We start from the raw sequence: 14156 nt of genomic DNA, 5'->3' as shown, positions 1-14156 counted from the left end.
TAGAACTGAACTAGAACTGAACTAGAACTGAACTAGAACTGAACTAGAACTGAACTAGAACTGAACTAGAACTGAACTAGAACTGAACTAGAACTGAACTAGAACCTGCACTTACTAACAGTTTAATTGAAGGGTAATGACAATTCGGTCTATTCTAATCTTTTAATTTATTTTTATTTCAATTTTAAGCGTTTTTCTTCATAATTTTTTTTATTTTGTTTTTGTCACTGTGCGTAAAAATTATCTTCTAAAAGTAAAACCTATAAATATAATTTTCATTGTTAATTGGTGGTTTTTACAACACTATGACTACAGACAGACATCTAAAAACACAGACTCATACAAATAGTTTTTTTCTTTTAACAGTAAATCTCTTTTTTTCCCATAAATTAATTAAAACTACGAATTGTTTCAGTTTTTTTATATTTTCAATGTGGGTGTCGTCACATGATGAGGCATAAGTTCAAATGTAATTTTTTTAAAATTGAAAGAAAAAGAAAAATGAAATAAAGTATTGGTATCTCAAGATGTTCGTATCTGGATATACATTGGCTAGAAGTGTTTTTGACGACAGATGTGACAAATTTCGGTTTCAAAACACAATTGATGAAAGTTTTTTTCTCAGAAAATTTATGGCAAAATAAAAATCAATTAATTAATAAAATAAAATGTTTTCCGTGGTATTTTGCATTTGAGAAATTTGGCATTTATTTATGTTTGTGTGCTTTGGTGGCACAATAAATAATCTAAAAATTTGGAACAAGAAATATATTTTTTGTTGTTGTTGATAATTATAATTATTTTTGTTATTCTTTGGTCACCCTAAATTTTGTGTTTTGTTTTTGTTCGAATCTCTAGTTATTGTATTTGAATTTCGAAGACATGCGCTTTACGTTAATTCTCTTTTAAAAAGAATGAAAATACTGGGATATTTTTGTTATTTTCACCTGATATTTTTGTTGATTCACCTGCCCATGTTCAACATAAAAAAATTATAATAATAATCTGATATACGTTTTTATTTATGAAGACAAATGTATGAACTAAAGGCCAGGACCTAAATTTTCGAACATGGAAAGTTTAATTTTTGAAAATCGAGGTTGATTTTTATTAACAAAGCATGTTTGACAGAGGGATATCATATTTAGGTCTGTGAATTGTCTGTGGGCTTTTAAATTTGATTTCAAGACAGAAGAATGGACAATGACAAATCAACTTCTTTAGCAATAAACTTGTATGTATGTTTTTATCTCTGTAGGATTGATAAAGACAATTCTAGAATTTATAAATATAATTACATTAAATCCAAAAAAATGTATTGTTTGTTCTATAAATAAATCCTATTTACATTTTTCCTATTTTTTCTATTATTTATATTATAACCTAAAACAATGAGAACAATTACCGATTAAATGATTTTCAATGGTTTCCATTGTTGTAATTACAATTCAATTAGAATTGATGTATCATCATTCAACAATAAAATTGACAACAATCACCCACTAGTTATTGACAACATTTAACTAAAACTCAAACATTTATTGAAGAGTTAGAGAGAGGGGGGCAGAGTATAAACAATGTATTTACAATTTAACACGCATTACACAGCAAAACATACATACACATGTGTACGTACATACATACATTCATCCATACATGGATGAATAACTACAGTACACAACTATCAACTAATTCAATAAGTCATTTACTTAAGTGGTCACTCTCACACTACATTGATCAATGATATGTATCTAAATAGGTGATCGGTTGACAATGCCAGCAGGGTAAGGAAGCCCTTAAGTAGAACCTTTGTGAACTTAAATAAACAAGTCACTAGTAAAGAAGGCAAATTGGTGCATTTTGACTCTTTCTCTTTAAGCTTATCACTGTTTTAGTAGATACTTGTATTTTGTAAACAAACAAGAAAATGCAAGTTGTAGATATTTATGTGTATTTATTAGTTGATACTTCATATATGTAAGTTAGTAACAACAACCCAACCTAACATACATATATGTAGCTATTCGACCATTTCTACATCCGTCTTATTTACAAGTAAAGTGTCATGTTTTTAAGTATTTAATTCTTGAAAATAAACCATAAGAAATTCTTAAATAGCTTAGACAAGAGGAAATAAAAATTTGCTAAATAGCACAAAACTAGCAAAGAACTAGAATAGAACTAGAATATAACTACAACAAAACTAGAACAGAACTAGAACAGAACTAGAACAGAACTAGAACAGAACTAGAACAGAACTAGAACAGAACTAGAACAAAACTAGAACAGAACTAGAACAGAACTAGAACAGAACTAGAACAGAACTAGAACAGAACTAGAACAGAACTAGAAGAGAACTAGAACAGAACTAGAACAGAACTAGAACAGAACTAGAACAGAACTAGAACAGAACTAGAACAGAACTAGAACAGAACTAGAACAGAACTAGAAACTAGAACAAATTTAGAACAGAACTAGAACAGAATTAGAACATAACTAAAACAGAACTAGAACAGAACTAGAACAGAACTAGAACAGAACTAGAACAGAGCTAGAACAGAACTAGAACAGAACTAGAACAGAATTAGAACATAACTAGAACAGAACTAATTATAAACCAGAAACTGATTTGTTACTCAGCTGGATATTTAAAAATGTTTGCTAAAATATAATAATTTGATTTATTGTTTTTCTATATTTTTACTTATTTAATTATTGTTTTTGTTTTATAGGTTTTCTTGACGTTTGTTTAAAACCAAAAACTGTGAGTAGTCCTATTGTCGCCTAATAAATATTTGTGTAAGTAAAATATGTACATTTATTATTATATGTAAACACAAATAAGTATACAAATACTAGCATGTTCTTTTTTTTTTGTACTAAATAAAATATAATTATTATTTGTAATGACAACAAATGTGTAAAATATTTAAACAGTAGAACTAATAATAAATAATACTCAAAATATAAAGGATTTTCAATACAAATGACAGGAAAACCTAATTTTTTCCCATAAGTCAAGTGATTTATTTTTACTAAGTCTGACTATTTTTAACATTTTCTTGAAATCTTTAAGTTTGTCAATATTTTTTGCATACTTTATGTTTCGTTCCATTGTAACTGTATATTTAGTATAAATATTCATAATAAATGCTAGTTTATTTTTACATATTTTGTATATATTTTATTAAAATTCTAAATTACACAAACTATTGACAAGTTAATTTACAATTTATAACACATACATTATTTAAACTAATGATAGTTTTTATCTTTATATAAATACATAAATTTTGTCATTTAAAATGTTGTTATTATTTAAAATTTTTAAAAAAATTACATAAAATATGAAAATTTTGTAAAATGTTCAATCAACATTTGACAAAACATGAATGAGCCACATAGTGATAAAAAACTATTTTTGTGGAAAATATTTGAAAATATGTATTTTTAACGGAAATTCCATGTTTTTAAAAGTCTGGTTTAGCGTGATTTTTTTTTTAATTTGTTCGACAGGTGGTATGAGTAATATTTGTATACATCTATGTTAGGATGTGTATAGAAGTCTTAAATATTTCCATACGAACACTACAAAAAGTTTATGATTAGTTATTACTTAAAAATACTATTCTATAGTCTATTGTCAAATCTTAGTTTGAGTCTGTCTATAAAATTACAACTAAATTTTATTATAGTCCTTTTGGATCAAATGTCTGTTTCATATAAAATACTGTAAATTTAAAAATATTCAGATATATTTGTATGTTTGCATGTTTGTTTGTTTTAATGTAAATTTAAGCAAATATGTGAAATTTACAATCTAACGACAATAAAATAGATTATGGTTATTTGTTTACAATTTAATAATAACAAATATTGTTACTGTTAATAAAGAGATTATAATTATTTATTTATATTGAAATTATATTTTGGAATTTTACATACATACGTGCATATTTATGTATGTATGTGAGTACAAATATTAGGGTAGATTGAATGGAAATAAAAGTAAACTAAAACAAATGTAGAACAACTAGAATAGAACTAGAACAGAACTAGAACAGAACTAGAACAGAACTAGAGCAGAACTAGAACAGAACTAGAACAGAACTAGAACAGAACTAGAACAGAACTAGAACAGAACTAGAACAGAACTAGAACAGAACTAGAACAGAACTAGAACAGAACTAGAACAGAACTAGAACAGAACTAGAACAGAACTAGAACAGAACTAGAACAGAACTAGAACAGAACTAGAACATAACTAGAACAGAACTAGTTTTTGTGCCAGCCTACTTGTAATTTATACTTTTAACCTCTATATAAGCATTTATTGTATTTGGTTAGGTTTGAGTTTAGGTGTTGTTTTTAAATACATTTTAGTTTTAAATAAATAATTGCTTTTATGTCAATACATTTGTAAAACTACAAAAGATCTGCAGCAAATATATACATATGTACGCGTAGTGAATATATTATTAGGTTTTAATAATAAATGTATAAAATAATTAATTTCAACCATACAAAAGGACAAATATGTTTTACAATATTAAGATTAATTACATTGATATTAAACATAATCATAATAGTTGTTGTATTTTATAGATAATTTAAAGAAAACCTTTGAAAAGCTAAGACTTATAAGAAATTTAAAATAATTTGTTAAACAAGGATTAGTTTTGAAGTAGAGAAGTAGTTAGTTGTACTTAAACTATTTTATTTATTTTTCATATTTACATAGAGCCCAATGACATTTTTTATGAATCCTTGTAAAAAAAATCTAGATTTTGAAAACATTTTTAGTCTTATGTAAATAAAACTCAAAATTGTCTTCTTTTATTTGAATGTTGATATAAAATTTTGACCCAAATTTTCAATGGACATGACAAATTCTGTTTAATTTTGAAACATAGTTTTATTTATTTACTTTATTATTCATAAAGAGAAAAAAGAGTCAACTAATCACCATGTAATGATGACAGTTTATAAAATATTAAATTAAATATGCACAATGTAATTAGCCCCCTTTCATGTTGCTGTTGCTGCTGCTGCTAGTTGTTGTTGCTTTTGTTGTAAAATAAAAAATAAGGCAACAGGAGGTAAACATGCAACAAAAACACTCTCAGAGAAAATGCATAAAATTGCTCTATTTTCACTCTCTTTATCTTTTATAAATAGAGAAATAACGGTAAACAAATTTCCCTTTAACATTGACTGGATTTTTCATATATAAACGAGTACGTATAAGCAATGTCTGGGAAGAAAAAGAGAGCATTATAAAAGTACTACAAAAAGAGAGTGAGTGAGAGAGTTTTATAAACAGGAAACATGTTCGAATTTTATGAAAATTTGTGTGTGTTTTTCATAGGCAGCATAAATATAAAAGACAAATTGTGAAGATGTCTACAGCAAGTGAATTGAAAATTTAAAAGACACCACAATTTTCAGTATCAAACGAAACATTAACGGATGTGGACGGCCTAAACGGAGAAACATTTTGAAAACGAACAAAATTTTAAATAAAAATTTAATTTTGAAAAGAAATTAAAAAAAGCGAAACGAATTGGAAAATAAATATAAAAAATAAATTTTAAAAATATATAATAAAACTTACAAAAACCGTTATTAGGTTTTTTGTATACGAAAGTGTTTTGTTTAAAAAAGAAAACAACATACGACATGTTACAGCCTGCTCCTGTAAGTTAAAATACGTTACATTGTTTTACAGCAAATGTTGTCGCCCGTCACCTTTAAAAGTGGGGAAATTGGGAGCAGGTAACATTAAAATTTTTATAGTGAAAAGGTAAAAAAGAAAAACAAGTGACATTTAAAATAAAATGTAAAATCAGCAATAAAATTGAATAAAAGTGAAAAGTTTTACGAAACGAAAATAAAACAAAATAAATAAAAACGCCAGAAAGAAAGAAACAAGCATATAAAAATAAATAAACCGTTAAGCTGTAAAAAGGATAAATTTTGTTAAGCTTGTAGCATTATAAAGAAAAAAAAGAAAAGTTATAAAAAACGTGTTTTTTTATTTCCGTTAAAATCCCAACCCGCCTTTTAAGCTTTAAACATAGATTTATAATGAAAAAACCACCTGCAAAAATGTTTTTTCATATGTTGCTAACATATTTCCTACTACTACTGCTACCAGTTGTAATGGCCACCCCCTTGCCCACACCCTTGGGTATGGCAGCAGATTCCGGCTCTTTTTACAGTTCTTCGGGTTTTATCTCTAGTCCTTCCATTTACTCCTATACCGTAGAGAATCAAATACCCACAAATCAAACTACTTCTATATACCAGGCGTCACCGCAACAAAGACGTCTGCAGCAGGGAGCTACAAATCGTAATTTATACTATACCAGTTCAAATTCCAATTTGAATTCGAATGTTTTTAGCAGCAATAGAAGATCGGTGTTGTCGTCTTCTTCAACGTCTAGTACTACTACTTCAACAACATCATCATCATCAGCTTCATCACTGCCAGCTCTAGAGCCTACTCAGCCGGCTCCCATAAGTGATTGTACTTTAGATCGTTTGGCGGTTTACAAGGTAGTTTTGCATACCTATTGGACTAGGGAACTATTTCCCAAACATTATCCAGATTGGAGACCCAGTGCACAGTGGACTAAAACATTAGGTAAGTTTTGGATTTAGTATTTTATTTTAATTTCCTACCAATCTTAAAGAATATTTAGGTTTTAGAGAAAAATAAAAACAGTTTTTATTTCTTTTCTCAAGTGTGACATATTTTACCCATTTGCTAGTTCTAGAATTTGTATTTGCGATCCAATTTTAAAAGCAATTTTTCTGACGAACATTAAAGAGTTTTCCTCCATATCACAAGTGACTTAGATATAAACAAAAATCCAAGACCCCGAATATAGGAAAAGATTTCTATGAATATTTTCATAAATTTTTTTAAAAATTTTTTTACAAAAATATGTTTGTTTTTTATATACATTTCTATATGTTTTCCTATTGGATCCTTATATATAGATCGTGGTATCGATGTAGTGAAATCTCTGCGCTGTTTAATTAAAATCAATTTTTTGAAGACTTAGTTATCCTTTTACCAATCATCGTTGTAATTTTGACAACGCATTGTTGTCATTTTGATTACCACATTGATTTCACTCCGAAAATATATGTCGAATCTGTGTTAATGTTTTGACAACGTCATGTGTTATTTATTATATTTTTGTTGATTTTACATCTAACCGTACATGCAGGGAGAACGAATTGAAAAGTTATAAATACTTTGTTGTCAATTTGTTACCAAGCGTGTATAATTTTAAAACGTCTTTTTTGTTTGTGTACGTAAGAGAAATATATTTATTATAATTCCTTCAAACCGGTTGATATGTATATGCCTAATATTAGAACAAAAATCTAAGACCCCAAATATCTGCCTTTTTTCGGTTATATAATTCGATAATTTGTATATGGATAACATGTATATCGATTGAAAGCTATTGTAAAAGTTTTTTAACCAATTTTTACAATGTGCTTTAAATTCTCTTTAAACCATTTGAAAATTTCTGCACTTTTTTTCTACAACTATAAATCTAATTACAAAACCACAAAACAACCATAAAAAGATTACATTTTCTTCCTCATCCTTTATATCCTATTTTACAAAAATGTAATAAGACAACAATGCATTTATCCAATGTCAGCATTTTTTTTGTATCGAGCAAACAATATTGCAAATATTTTGCAACAGATTCTTAGGAAAAAATCTTAGAAAAAAAAAACACTATCAAGTAAAAGATAAACAACTTGAAAATAAAAGAGAAAAACACATAATAAATATGGACAAGTTAAAAGAAAAATTATATTTTAAGAAAGAAAATCTTAGATAGACAAAAAAAAAACTTAGAAAATAGATGAAAAACATAGTTTGTTCAAAAAGCTTTTTATTAGAAATCTAAAATAAAAAGAAAAGTTAAGAACATTTTAAGGATACTTTTGTTAAAATTGTTTATGTTTGTTGTACTATAAAGCTTATTTCATTGGAAATTTATGACAAAAACAAGAAGTTCTATAAAACAAAAATCTGTTAAAATGTTCACTAAAACAACCATTCTCTGCACCTATTTACATTTTATATACATAGACAAAAAACATATAAATGATGATGATGAGAGTTTTTAGTTTAGACCAAATATGGCGTTTATCAGCCAGAAATATAAACATAAACTCCACTTAGTTGTCAAAATGAATTACTTATAATACATTTGTTCGAATAAAAATGAAATGTGAAATGTTGGAAGAATTTTTTAGAGAAAAAAACTAAAGACAACATCATATAATTTGCTACCACTGCCACAACCAACAACTTCACAACTTTACTTTATGATGGAGTAAGGGAAAAAGAAAATTTCTTTGTTTTCGTTGCAAAATGAAATTTATCAAACAAAACCTCTTTAACGAAGTAAGAGAAGAATTCCTGGATATTTGTAAAGGAAAATTCTTTGTCATGACCCTTAAAAGGAAATAAACTTAGAAATAAGAAACTACTTTTAATCCTACCCAAACATTTAACTGACATATCAAGATAAACAACATGAACAACAACAAATACCAAAATCATAACAAATTTATCATTTTGTTGACATACACACACTCACACTCACACAAACAACAAAAGAACAACAAAACACAACACAATCCTAGTTGTTTTTATTAAAGTATTTGTTGGTTCCTTTTGTTAGAAAAACAAGAGAAAAATACCCCCTCCCAAAAAAAGTGATAGACAAGAATAAGAAAATGTAGAGTCACAAAAAAAAAAAACAACAACATACAACATATTCATTTGTATGTGTTTAGAAGTATATAAAATAATGATAAACCGGAAATATCCAAACAGGAAGTTAACATTTTTATTTTATATATAAATATAACAAAATACTTGTTGTTGTAAATGTTATTGTTGCTGTTTTGTAACTGTATTGTTATATGAAATAAATATATCATAAGATTCAAGTGCTTTTTTCTCATTTTTCTACTTATTTTACCAGAAAAAGCTATAAAAATTCTTAGATTTTAGAAAATGAAATATGGACTTTTTTCTTGTAACTTTATATATTTTTTATGGAAAAACACATTCCTTAAAGAGATAACAGTGTAGAACCTAAAGAAAGAAAATTTAAACATTTTTATTATATAAATTCCTAAGTATTTTTTTATCTTTAATTCGTAAGTAAATAAAATGTAAAAGGTTTTATACATACATACTTACATATGTATCTACATCTGCTATTATTATTATTCATGCTTTTTTTCGTCTTTTACCTTGAAGCTTTTTTATTTAGACTTTTAGAGACAAATCATTTATTCCTGCAGATAGTGGTCTTAGGATTTGATGTAGTAAACATCCTTTTATCAACCAACTTCAACCAAATTTAAGTACCGAATAAGTATATTTAGAGAACTTCTAACTAAATTACTTGGAAACAATAAAACAACGATTGATTACTTATTAGATTACTAGGATATAATAAAGTGGCAATTAACTTTTGCTTTGTATTACAAACAAAACGTACATACGTTTAAAATTATACAAAAATTTATAAAGAAAGGATACCTCAACTCCTTTTAAAACTGCTGGTGTAAATGAAAGGAAGCACATGTTTTTGTAAAAGTGTAAGAGTATCGGTGTGTTTGAGTGTGTAAATAAACATATGTATGTGTTAGTTTATTTGGGTCTTAAATAGTCATGTGTAAATGAATGTTAAAAGGCTACAATTTTCATCCTTTTTCATACTTAGGTTCTACAATTTCTTCTCCTACATTTGTTGCTGCTTATGCTGCTGTTGTTGTTGTTGTTGTTTCTTTGGTAATTGTTGTTAAAGGATGTTGAAGAAAATAAAAAGACCTTTAGTATTATAATGTGATTTGTACGTGTTTAACCTAGTTTTCTTTTTTTTTATTTTATTCCTTAGCCTTAGCCAAATAGACTTAAGACTTGGCAATATTTTCCTACAGTTATTTTATTTCTTTGCAGAATATTTTATGTTTAAGAAAAGGAACTCATAAAAAAATTTCTATAGCAACATAAGGCCACTTATGTGAGTGAATTGTACACAACATATGCCCAACATTTAATATACTACTTACTTTGTTAACTAGTCTGTCTGTCTGTGTATCAGTCCATCAGTTGCTCACTCGTTTTATACATGATATGATTATTTTAAAAGCATATGAAAGCAAGAAAAAAAAAGTATTTTAAAACTTCAAGCCGGGATTAGTTTACAAGAAAATTTATTTAAAATGTTTTTTTTTTCTACAAATAAAGTAAAAAAAAACACTTAAGTAATTGTGTAAATTTGTTAAAGTTTTTCCTTAAAAGGCTTTTGTTTTTAAAATTACATACTTAGTTTATTATTTCATTTTCGTTATATACTTGAAAATCCAATTTATTTTTTTATACTTTTTTAACCACATTTACATTTTATTTTTATTATTGTTATTAAGCTGAGGAAAAGGGAAAATTATTGTAAATAAAACACTTAAGCCTCAATGAGCCAATATTTGTTTAATTATCATTATGTTTAAGTAATTTTAACAAGGAAATGTTTATTGTTACACCATATTTTTACTTAATATTTTGTATAAATACACAGACAAATTTAATTAGTAATAGACAGTTAGACAGTGGGTGTTAATACTACTATAGAATCATGTAGATTATTATACTTTTTGTAAGAATTTCAGTTTTATATGAAAGAGAAAATATAGTGCTTTTTAAAACCTACACCAAAACCTACACCATTATTATGAGCTTGCAATTCATATAAATATTAGGTCTACATCAAGAATACAAATTTACCCATATTTTGAATCTTTTTAAGTTATTCCGTTCTGGTCTTTCTTATGCATCCGTTCGATCTTTAATGTCCAATAAAAACTCTTCTCTAGATTTACATAAATGAGACCTTAAGATTTTATCAAAGTGAAATCGTTTATAAGCATGAGAACACTTTTATTCTTCACTGTTATCGAAATAATTTTGCAGCATCTATTTATTTTCTACTTTTTTAATTAAATCGATATAAAAGCGAGTGTGTTTGCACAGAAATTACAAAAATACTTAAATATAAAACCACCCTAATGTTAATACGTAGTTAGAAATAAAATTTTTGCAATTTCAAAGAATAATATTGACACACATATGAGTTCTGCTAACATTCATTTAACCCTGCATTTCTAATATTGGAGAAGTTTTTCTAAAAAAATATTTTTCAATACAAAAGTCTTACTAAAGAAGACTGTTCTTAACACTATTTTTCTATAGAAAAAGTCTTCCTAAAGAAGACTGTTTTGCTATAAAAAAGGCTTTCTAAAAAATACTGTTTTCCTAAAGGAGACTGTCTTTCTATAGCAAAAGTGTTTCTTATAAAGACTGCTTTCCTATAGAAAAATTCTAAGACTATTAGTGTTAATAGTGTTCCTAAAGAACACTATTTTTCTATAGAAAAAGACTTCCTAAAAAGACTGGTTTGTTTTCCAACAGAATGACTTCCTAAAGGAGACTGTCTTTCAATAGCAAAAGTGTTTCTTAAAAAAACTGTTTTCCTATAGAAAAATTCTTCCAACACAAGACTGTTTTGGTATAGAGAAGGATTCCTAAAGAAGACTGGTTTGCTATAGAAAAATGCTTTATAAAGAATACTGTTCTCCAATAAAATAGTCTTCTTAAAGAAAAAAGTTTTCCTATAGAAAAGGACTTGCTAAAGAAAATTGTTTTCCAATAGAAAGACTTCCTAAAGAAAACTGTTTTCCTATAGCAAAAGTGTTTTCTTTTGGTAACAGTCTTTCTTATAATTATGCTTTCCTATAGAAAAAGCCTTTCTAAACAAGACTGTTTTCGTATAGAAAAACGATTCCTTAAGAATACTGTTTTCTATAGAAAAAGTCTCCCTAAAAAATATTCTAATGAAATAGACTATCCCATAAAAATAAATCTTCCTAAAGAATACTGTTCTTATAAAAAAGTCTTCCTTAAGAATAATGTTTTCCTATAGAAAAAGACTTTCTAAAGAGTACAGTTTTTCTATAGAAAAAGACTTCCTAAAGAAAACTTTTTTCCCAAGGTTAAATGCTTTCCTAAAGCACTAGTTCTTGTAATAATTATCAGAACAGCTGGGATGTGTGTATTCCACATACTCAGACATTGTCTCACACGTTCATGCTTGTTTAGAAAATTCTCTACATACATCCTATTCTCACTCCCTTCAGTAAATTTAAGAGACAATAACACGTTTTAGTAGTTTTGTCAAACTTAATATAAATTTCTAAAACTATAGAATTACACTTGACTATTATAACGCCCCCCAAACACAATATTCACCTTCTTCCTCTCAAACATTTTTTCACAAACATATATTCGAAAAAGAAAGTGTTGTATCTAAATAAAAGTCAATTCAATTATAGTAGTTCTTTTCCATTAAAATACCAAAAAAGGTTTCGACAAGAAAAAAAACTTTTGTTAAAGAAACATATATTTTGCACAGAATTTTATGTGTTTTTTATTTTTTGTTAATGATAATAAATTAAAAGGAATTCTTAAATCTAAACAATTATTTTGAGAGGGTGTTTTGGAAGAGTGACAATATTTAACAAACACACCAAAACTACTTAATTTGTTAAATATTTTTTCAACACTTCTATGCTGTCATTAGAGAGTTAGATACATTCATAGCAATGGTGGGAGTTAAAATGAAACCCAGGCAAATAGCTTTAACCCGTATCTAATTTTGATAAACACTCTAAATTGCCAAAAACCATTAATATGTATTCTAACATAGAACAACCACAACACTACTACCAACCACCAACCAAACAATTGACAAAATTTCAATCTATTTTGTTTTGTCTCAATATACAAATGTTTGTTTGAGTGTGAATGTAGATTTTTTTTTGTATTTTTTGGTTGGACATTATTTTATTTGTTTGGTTTTTATTGTCCAATTCAAAATGTTTATTGGCCTACAAAAACCTCAATTGACATCTACATTCTACTGTACAGAGATAAAAACCAAATTGAAACGAGACCATGAGTTGAGTTAAGGCAACATAAAACTACAGCTAGAAAAAAACCAAAACCCCACGCCAACTCAAATATACCACTACTACTACTCGAATGCGAAATATATGAAAAACTACTAACCCAAATTTCTAATATAGAATTCAATATGGATTTGAAAATCCTTTAGAAATTTATACTCAATTTTTTTTTTCTTTAATGCCAGCCTGTGCCTGTGTTTATCTACATATACATACGTAACTGGATGGGTATGTGGAATGTAAATCTTTAGTTTGTGCAATAAAATTGGAAAAAAAATTTAAAGAAGAGAAAAAAGGATTCATTTGTTATATTTATTTTGCAGTTTTTTAATAGTTTTTTTTGCTGTGATGATGCTTTAGCATTTTAATGAAGAGAAAATATTTGCCGGAAATGTTAAACATAGGAAATATAATTTCTTATTTATTTTTTTGGGAAGAAATGTTACCCTTAGGAAGACTTTTTCTATACGAAAACAGTCTTCCTTAGGAAGACTTTTTCTATATGAAAACGGTCTTCCTTAGGAAGACTTTTTCTATATGAAAACGTTCTTCCTTAGGAAGACTTTTTCTATATGAAAACGGTCTTCCTTAAGAAGACTTTTTCTACATGAAAACGGTCTTCCTTAAGAAGACTTTTTCTATGTGAAAACGGTCTTCCTTAAGAAGACTTTTTCTATATGAAAACGGTCTTCCTTAGGAAGACTTTTTCTATATGAAAAAGTTCTTCCTTAGGAAGACTTTTTCTATATGAAAAAGTTCTTCCTTAGGAAGACTTTTTCTATATGAAAACGGTCTTCCCTAGGAAGACTTTTTCTATATGAAAACAGTCTTCCTTAGGAAGACTTTTTCTATGTGAAAACGGTCTTCCTTAAGAAGACTTTTTCTATACGAAAACAGTCTTTCTTGGGAAGACTTTTTCTATACGAAAACAGTCTTCCTTGGGAAGGCTTTTTCTATACAAAAACAAACTTCCTTGGGAAGACTTTTTCTATACGACTTTTTCTATACGAAAACAGTCTTCCTTAGGAAGACTTTTTCTATACGAAAACAGTCTTCCTTAGGAAGACTTTTTCTATACG

This window comes from Lucilia cuprina, chromosome 6, assembly GCF_022045245.1.
Source record: "Lucilia cuprina isolate Lc7/37 chromosome 6, ASM2204524v1, whole genome shotgun sequence".
NCBI classification, from domain to species: domain Eukaryota; kingdom Metazoa; phylum Arthropoda; class Insecta; order Diptera; family Calliphoridae; genus Lucilia; species Lucilia cuprina.
Note: the sequence above shows the minus strand (reverse complement) of the source record.